Raw genomic sequence first — 10,000 nt, 5'->3', positions numbered from 1 at the left:
TGTGTGTAATAGGTGTAAAACAACTTCCTATGAACGAATATGAAAAAAAAAATTCGCGCACGCGAAAGGGGGTGGGGGAGAGGCCTCGGAAAATTCACATCGGGAAGTTCCGAAAGCGTCTGAGGGGCTGACCCGGGCACCAAAACAAAAAAAAAATAGTGTAATATGTGTAAAACAACTTGCTCTAAACGAATATGAAAAAAAAAATGCGCTCTCGAGAAAGAGGGGTGGGGGAGAGGCCTCGGAATATTTATATCGGGAATTTCCGAAAGCGTCTGAACCGGGCACAAAAACAAAAACAGCGTAATAGGTGTAAAACAACTTGCTCTAAACGACTATCATGAAAAAAATGCGCGCTCGCGAAAGGGGGTGGGGGAGAGGCTTCGGAAATTTCACATCTTCAGTCCACGGCCTTTAAACTAAGAAAAAATAGTGTAATTGGTGTAAAACTACTTGTTCTAAACGAGTATCAAGAACACACACTCACACATGAATCATAAACTCCGTATTTCGCAAAAAAAAATAAAGAGAAGAAATTCTGGAAAAAGTGAAGAAATGTTGGATCTCCGCCATGTGAATCAAAATACGTGTCAGAAACATCTTGAAATACTACAGAAATTATGTTACGAAAATGATAATGTATACATACTTCTTTGAGTGGTCCATCGATAATGATGATAAAGAAATGAGTTGGATTTGAACTCAGAATATTGACTAACACAACTACATACTACAAGACTCAAAATATTCAGCCAAGTCACCACCCTTTAACTAGCAATAATAATAACATCAATAACATAACAGCCAAAAGATTTATTTGTTCTGAAAATAACAATCATAGTAAATAAATATGTTCTTTAATATTCACATTCATGTGCACAGTTAAACACACTTACATACAAACAGTCACGCATGCATAATACAGAACGGAACACATAAATGAAGGATGCATTACTTAGTATATATTACATCTAGAGAATTTTGATTAATAAGTCAAATATGCAAATTATAAAGATGATTAATTGCTTTACTAAACAGTGTTGTAAAGGTGAAAGAATAAATTTGGGAAAAAAATACACGCCAAAACTAATTAATAAAGGATAATTAGGGAAGGATTGACACAAAATAATAATTTTTTCTGTCTCTTTTTTTTCTGATAAATGCATCTTAATAAGTGAGAAGAATTGCATATATCTGAACTATTTCAAAGAAAAGCATAAATTTAATGTTTAAAATAGCTTTAACCAAGGAATGAGATCCAACATTTCTTCACTTTTTCCAGAATTTCTTCTCTTTATTATTTTTTTTTTTGCGAAATACGGAGTTTATGATTCATGTGTGAGTGTGTGTTCTTGATACTCGTTTAGAACAAGTAGTTTTACACCAATTACACTATTTTTTCTTAGTTTAAAGGCCGTGGACTGAAGATGTGAAATTTCCGAAGCCTCTCCCCTACCCCCTTTCGCGAGCGCGCATTTTTTTCATGATAGTCGTTTAGAGCAAGTTGTTTTACACCTATTACGCTGTTTTTGTTTTTGTTTTTGTGCCCGGTTCAGACGCTTTCGGAAATTCCCGATATAAATATTCCGAGGCCTCTCCCCCACCCCTCTTTCGCGTGCGCGAATTTTTTTTTTCATATTCGTTCATAGGAAGTTGTTTTACACCTATTACACACATTTTTTTTTGATTTTCTGATATTTGTTACGCCCTATATTAACCGAAAACTTGAACAAAATAAGTCAAAAATTTAGTCCAAAGACATCTTACGATAATTTGAATTTTCGCATTTTGAGTGTGGATTTAATTTCTTTGGAGCTGTGTAAATTTTGGGGGTACTTATGCAACGCATAATTTTGAAGAATCATAATCTAAGATGTTTAAATCATGAATCTGAAATTTTTTTTCAAAACAAAATCAAGACTGAAAAATTACGGAAAAGAAGAGGGCAAAAGGATTTTTTTTTTTTTTTCCAGATTCGTAATCTAATTAAATTGCTGAAACTTTAGTAGGGCTATTTAAAGGAAAGGGGAAAAAAAAAAATAAAGTGCCCCCCCCCCCCGACTTTGTTTCCCAAGAAATTTTCGAGATACGTTTTTGATGGTGTACAGACGATTATGTGGAGAGGAAAATATTTTTTTTATGATCTTTCCGCTCGTCACCTTGTGTTAGTGTAATGACTCTCCGAAGACAAAATTTGTTTCAACACACGAATTCACATCAAGAATCTAGCAAGCCAAATGCATAAATGAATTAATACCAATCAGCATCATGCCATCGTTTCTTTTTAAATATATTTAGCGTAAAATGATCATTACTCTTTTACTTGTTTCAGTCATTTGACCGTGGCCATGCTGGAGCACCGCCTTTAGCCTAGCAAATCGACCCCAAGACATATTCTTTGTAAGCCTAATACTTATTCTATCGATCTCTTTTGCCGAACAGCTAAGTTACGGGGACGTAAACACACCAGCATCGGTTGTCAAGCGATGTTGGGGGGACAAACACAGACATATACATACATATATACGACGGGCTTCTTTCAGTTTCCGTCTACCAAATCCACTCACAAGGCTTTGGTCGGCCCGAAGCTATCGTAGAAGACACTTGCCCAAGTTGCCACGCAGTGGGACTGAACCCGGAACCATGTGGTTCGTAAGCAAGCTACTTACCACACAGCCACTCAAACTTTTCTAAAAAAAAAAACTAATTTTGTTTTTAAATTTCATCAAAAGCATAATCGTACTATAAGAATGCGTATCCACAAATTTTCATTTAAAAATATGTATTATTGAGAGTTATGAGGAAACAAATTCGTAGACGGGACACCAAACTGTAGTTATATAGTATAACTACAGGTGTCTCCCCCTACCACCGCCTCCTCCTGAAACTTTCTACAAATATACTTTTCAGACGGTGTAGATTACGATTATATTGGAATACCACCTATTCCAATATAGGTTTGCAACTTCGTATACTGGTGGAATGTCTCATGCAGAACACGGTTTACTTTGAACATTTTGGACAAAATGTGGTATTTTATGTATTCAGTTTTTTTCGTTGGGAGGGGTGACTCAGAAGTTTAGGTGGTGAATTCACTGACTTCGACTTGGTTCCCTCTTAAGTTTCTGAAAAAATGGAATTAAGGAGGTCGAATAATTCATGTCTCGAATTTGTTTCCTCCTCATTACATTTTGATAAGGTGTGTGAACTATGTCCTCGGCACAGCACCAAAGCATTTTTCACATCAAATTCCAACACAATAGTTATATCTACACTATCTGAAACGTATTAGCAGAAAATTTTATTTAAAAAAGATTATGTATTTTTCAGAAACTTATGAAGAGGTGCCCCGGGAATTTGGTTGTATCACTATTTCGATAAAGGGCAGGTGGGGTGCTGAGGAATTTTAACTGCATTTTTGATGGAGACAAAACATATTTTTTTTTTTTTTACAACTGTTCACAACCGGATCTGTTCAGTTTGGCTCACAGATTACAAAAAATTTTAACTAAACAGTTTGCAACTTCGTATACTGGTGGAATGTCTCACGCAGAACACGGTTTACTTCGAATATTTTGGACAAAATTTAGTATTTTAGAAGTTATTTCGTGTTAAAATTGTATTTGGGTAATCTCAACCAATCAACGACGTGTATTCAGTTGAAGAAAGCTACTACTGTTTGCGACAGTAATCGAAGAGGAACTACTAAATATCACCACTCTGTTCTAATCGTATGTCGGGACTATATAAACTAAGCAAATGACCAGATCTTTTCGGTTTGAACGGCAGTTTTTTTCTAGCGGTGTCATATGAAATTGTTACCCATAATTATGACCCCAGTATCAATCTATTGCATTTCAATCTGTTTTAGGGTTAGGGGTGGGGGGAAGGGTATCTTTTCTTTTTCTTCACAAATGTAAATAAACCCAATATGTGGATCTTTTCGGTTTGAACGGCAGTTTTTTTTAATAATTTCCACGTAACTAAGCACTTTTAAACTTCGTATACTGGTAGAATGTGTTTATAAAAAAATGTTTTTTTCTCTTGGCTTTATTGAGAAAATTCTATAGTTTGTAAGATATTTGTTGTTCTTTTTCTTCAAGTTCTGCAATTTCAACCAATCACTGACGTCTATTGAGGTAAAAAAAAAAAAACATTCTGTGCCGTACGAATATGTACCTCGTTTAAAAAACAGATTGGGTTTATTTACATTTGTGAAGAAAAAAAAAGATACCCTTCCCCCATCCCTAACCTTAAAACAGATTGAAATGCAATAGATCGATACTAGGGTCATAATTATGGGTGACAATTTCATAAGACACCGCTAGAAAAAACTGCCGGTCAAACCGAAAAGGCCCATTAAAATTAATCATGGCTCATTTCACCCCACTTGAGACATCATTTTTTGAAGCTTGAAAATTATCGAATTATCGAAGTGTGGACCTGACGCGCGCACCCGCGCCAGTTAGTAGATGGATACATGCACCCGCGATAAAAAAAAAAATTTTTTTAACTCTCCACATGTACAAATATGTGTAAACTGGAGGGGAACCCATCATAGTCTTGAATCAGCGCTTAGCATTTTTTCAGAAACATTCAGAAAAGCAAAGTTTTCTTTGGAGGGGAAAAATATGGGAAAACTGGGATGAATGTTTTCAGAACATTCTAAAATAGCTTTCAGGAGGGTTCACTTCTGAATAACATTTTTCACTTTTCTTTATGACTACTTCTGATTAACATCTTATTTCAAATTCAAAAGTTGTTGCTTCATTTGGTTATTTTATTAGATAGATAAAAATCCCCCACCCGATTTACAGTTTACACCTTTATACGCGTGGAAGGTTTTTTTTTATCGCGCGTGCCACTGACTCATGCGTGTGCGTCTGTCTACTGGCTGGCGCGGGTGCGCATCGGGTCTACTCTTATCAAATGGTACCAAATTGACTTGGAATGTTGATTGTTAGACACCAAAAACAATTCAGATATTTTGGCAAAGATCGACTTTTCTAAATTACCACCCCACCCAGCCCCATTTCCTTCGTTTTTCACTTTTTTCAAAATTTTTTTTTCCTTGTTTCAAAATATGCGGAAAAATACAGAGATTATGATTCTGAAAAAAATTCCGAAAAGTTTTGTAAAATTTTTTTTTTAAGAATTTTTTTTTTTTTTCCAAATATGCAGAAAAATACGGACATTATGATTCGGACAAAAATTTCAAAACATTTCTGTACTTACGGTTACGGTTAGTGTTGGGGAAAAAAGTCAAAATTGAAGAAGTTGGGGGAAAAAAATTTCACAATGCCAATTTTTGGCAATTTTTGTGGAACCTCCGTATCCGAAAACGGGGATTTTTAGCAAAAAAAGTTTTTTTTAAATAAAGAAATTTGGGAGAATAGGGAGGGGTGGGGGTGGAAGTCTTTCCAAGAATACTTATTTGAATCATTTTTTTTCTTTAGAAAACTTATTGTTCAGGTTTGTTTTTAATTCAATGCTTTTGAACTATTGGAATTTACTTTTGACTTTATTTCTGTGTAAAGTCGTCAAAACATTGTGACGCCTAACATCTGTTGAAGGATTTTAGGTGGTTTGTTCATACTCAACAGACTAACATTAAGTGTATTAATGTAAGGTCAACAAATAAACATAATAGTCACATCAGACATAATGCAAAACTACGCGGTCGATCGACCGGCTTGAAATAGCAGCATTTCCTTAAAAATCATATTCAATCATCATAAAAACAAGATGGAGACATTTAACACTGTTGTACGAAAAATTGGCGGAATTCTGATTTAAGCACGTTTCGGAATTTTCAGAAAATTTTAGCTCTTGTGTGCATAGTAACGCCTCGTGCGTGATTTAAGGGCTATTTAACTGTTGTTTTTAACATCACACGACCACCTCATACCTACCTCGTTAGAACACATTTAATGGTCGATTGCTGGGATTAAAGCCAAAAATCGGACTAACTGTATTTTAAATGGTTTTTGTGTGTTTCTTAAATGGCTTATAAACACCTTCCACGCTGCAATTGTTTTCGTTCCAGCACACGATTTCAGATCAAGTCACACGCTATGCAAGTACATCTCCGTAATTTTTTTTTAAAATGTTTTTCATAATCGTGTGTAAATTCCCGCGTGTAGAATTTTTCTGAAAATTCCAAAATCAACTTGAATTTTTTTTTTTACCAGTGCGTCTCACTTCTCGGGGAAAAAAAAGTTGCCCATGTCTATACTAAATACAAAACTATAGAAATGAATTTGACTGGGACCCCCTTCGATTATAGGCCTGCTCAATGAGAGTTGACTAAGGCTAAACCACAATGAAAACGGCTCATTAAAGTTTGTTTACAATATTTTTCGTAGCGAGGTTGCTGTGAAGATTGTAAAAGGGCGAACAAATTGCAGAATTTAATCTTTTTAAATCAAAGTACTTCAAAATTGTTAAACTTGTAGAACATCACAGGGCGATGTTGCACTATTTCAATATTGAACGAAGGGGCGTGGAGCTGATTGGTATTTTCCAATATGAGAATCACTTTGACATCTTCATATAAAAGTGAATGACAACAAAAATGCATTCTAAAGAAGGCACATTCCACTGTATAAAATATAAATAGATGGCATTCATAAAACACATTAAATACATACTTACCAAACATGTTCATTAAAAAAAAGATTAAAGTTAATAAAACGATGTAGGTTCGTATGTCGTGGGGTGACAGGATTTCTGACATTTCGAGCAGATATAGTTTCCGAAACTACTGAGAAGTGTGCAGGACTGTTGCAAATGAAGTGTGGTGAAGCAAAAGAAGAGTTAGCAGATGAATAGTCAGTATTAAACTTCATAATAGACCGAGAGAAATAAATAAATAAAGCCTTAAGAATGAACACATAGTATATCTGACACGTTGCAAGTAAGAGAAGTGATATTAGACATTTAGACAAGAGGGAAGGAAATTATAGGCGCATGCGCATACGTAAGCTTGCAGGTGGGGAAAATCCCAACTCAGATACCCCCCCCCCCGGCATATTTAGTCATCATCATTATCATCATTATAACTGATATAGTTGCCATCATCATCATCACCATCACCACGAACAAAAAGAAGTCACATTGTTAGTTTTACATCATGATTTTATGGATCTTTTCTGTTTGGTTGCCAATTTTCAATCTCTTCAATTTCTTTATTGCCCACAAGGGGCTAAACATAGAGGGGACAAACAAGGACAGACAAAGGGATTAAGTCGATTACATCGACCCCAGTCCGTAACTGGTACTTAATTTATCGACCCTGAAAGGATGAAAGGCAAAGTCGACCTCGGCGGAATTTGAACTCAGAACGTAGCGACAGATGAAATCCCGCTAAGCGTCTCGCCCGGCACACTAACATTTCTGCCAGCTCGCTGCCTTGAAATCTCTTCAATTTCTATTCAGATTTGTAGCAAGGATGAAAGGCCTGTAACACTGGATGGGTGCAGTCTCATCCTTTACATTAAAATGTTAATTGAAGGAAAAAGTCAAAGTTTCCGATAACTTCAACAGCATAAATATTTTATTTCTGGATTCGCAATATATATATTCTTCTTTCAGGGCGAATCAGTAGCCTAGGAGCTCGTCGCAGTAGTCAAGTGGAGTGAGCCAAATCCTGTCCGTTCAAGCATAGTGTAGCAACACCACAAGGTAGCAGTTTGAGAGAGCTGCTGCAACACGACCATCCTGTTCGACTGTCAGCATTCGAGAGAGACGGATATGCGGGAAATTTTGCTGCTGCTAGTTTTCTGCGCATGTGCATGAGGGAACTTCCGGCAGACCTCCTGGAAGAATCCAACTCTGCGCATGCGTGCTGGAAATTTCCAAGATGGCGTCACTACAGATTGATTTCATATTCGGTGTAATGATGTAGTTTTATGTACTAATCAATGTTTTAGTTTGCCATATTTCGCACCTCACCTCCGCCTTCTGCCTCGAAGGGGCGGATCATGTCGTTCGCGAGAAGAGACTCAATAGATTGCAGTGTTGTAGCTGCTCTACTAAGCACGTCATTCCGAACGGCAAGTCGAGTCGTCTGCAAGTGATCCCTTTCATCTCGATCTCTTCGAAGGAATTGGGGCAGGCCGCGTAGACGACGATGGCGCGGACGACGATGGCGCGGACGACGATGGCGCGGACGCCGCCCGCATGCCCAAATGGCAATTCCGCCAGCGACGCTGCCGCTCGCCATGCAAATGCGACGGGCGGACGGCGAACGCCGAGCTAAGGCATGCGCCTTGAGGTTGAGACGCTTTTGGAAAACAACTCGGGTCATTTCTGCCAAACATCAACAAATAAAGAGTTAATAGCTTTTAAAGTTTGCAAATTTTGGGTAATTTTAGCCAATCATAAGCCAGACACATTCTTGCCTGTTTCCATATAACAAGCCAAGCATGAGAACTGTTTTATCTGCAAGAAAATATGTGTTGACAAATATATTCTACTCGTTCAGATGGTCGTGAGATATGCTAAAATTAACAGTTAAATAGGCCTTAAACCATGCACCCGCAATTTTTTTATTTTGGTTTTTGCATAATTGTATGAATTTCTGTATATAGAATACAAATTCGCAAAACTTTTCTGAAAATTCCAAAAATGAAAGAAGTTATGAGGAGTTGTATGGCGTGCATAATTCAGAATTCTACCAATGTTATTAGTTTACAGTTGACAACTCACCCATGCCAGCATGGAAAACAGACGTTAACTGATGATGATGATGATTGAAAACATGCTATCATGCACAAAATGTTTTCTGACTGGGTGAAAATTGTCAAACTTTAAACATCTATAACTTTTTTTTTTAATTTTCTGAAAGTGGAATGCCTTCTCAGATTCAGCTTGGAAAATTACATTAATACACCAAATTTTAAATTTTTCACTAAACTTTGAAATTTCCACAGATGCTGCCAAACAGAGAAGATCCAATACATGACATCTAGGGTATTTTTTTTTCCCCTCTGAAGAGATTATGCTCAGAAATATGAATTTAATATCTGATTAACTTCACCATCATCATCATCCTCATTTATGTTTCTACAGCTGGATGCCCTTCGTAATTCCAACCACTCTAAGAGTGTAGTGGGTACTTTTTATATGCCACCAGCACAGGGGCCAGTCAGGCAGCACTAGCAACGACCATGTTCGAGTGGTGCTATTTACATGCCACCAGCATGGGTGACAATCAGGCAGTACTGTCATCGGCCACAACAATGACTTCACTTGCCTCAACAGGTCTTTGCAAGTGCAGATTATTGCCCAATGTTTGAAGGGTGCTCTTAAATGTGCTGGTTATGTGAAACTGGCATAGGCCCCCGTTACGGTCTCACTTCACTTGCTGTGTCTTCTCAAGCACAACATATCTCCAAAGGACTCGGTCACTTGTCATCATCTCAGTGAGGCCCAACATTCGAAGGTCATGCTTCACCACCTCATCCCAGGTCTTCTTGGGTCTACCTCTTCCACAGGTTCCCTCTACTGCTAGGGTGTGACACTTTTTACCCAGCTGTCCTCATCCATACGCAACACATGACCATACCAGTGCAATCATCTCTCTTGCACACCGCATCTTATGTCCAATTTTTCTCTCATGGCACTTGCACTCTGTCGTGTATGCACATTGACATTACACATCCAGTGGAGCATACTAGCTTCATTCCTTGCAAGCTTACGCATATCCTCAGCAGTCACGGCCCATGTTTTACTGCCATGTAGCATGGCTATTCTCACACATGTGTCATACAGTAAACCTTTTACTCTGAGCGAGAGGCCCTTTGTCACTAGCAGAGGTAAGAGCTCTCTGAACTTTGCCCAGGCTATTCTTATTCTAGGAGCTACACGCTCAGAGCAATTTCCCCCACTACTGACTTGGTCACCTAAGTAATGGAAGCTATCAACTACTTGTAGTTTTACCCCCTGAAATGTGATGGACGCTGTTTTCTGCACATTTTCAGTGTTCATTGCCTCTGAG

General features: G+C 37.6%; 1 protein-coding gene across 1 annotated transcript in view; it reads right to left on the bottom strand.

Moving 5' to 3' along the window:
• The window catches only part of LOC115210163 (malonate--CoA ligase ACSF3, mitochondrial), a 61,471-nt gene extending 54,463 nt beyond the window's left edge, over positions 1–7,008 (bottom strand). The window contains exon 1 of the mRNA XM_029778638.2: positions 6,655–7,008. The gene's annotated coding sequence lies outside the window, so the exon portion shown is untranslated. The remainder of the gene's footprint in view (positions 1–6,654) is intronic.
• Positions 7,009–10,000: the final 2,992 nt, after the last annotated feature.

Source organism: Octopus sinensis, linkage group LG1 (assembly GCF_006345805.1).
Source record: "Octopus sinensis linkage group LG1, ASM634580v1, whole genome shotgun sequence".
NCBI lineage: Eukaryota > Metazoa > Mollusca > Cephalopoda > Octopoda > Octopodidae > Octopus > Octopus sinensis.
This window is presented reverse-complemented; position numbering and strand designations above follow the sequence as displayed.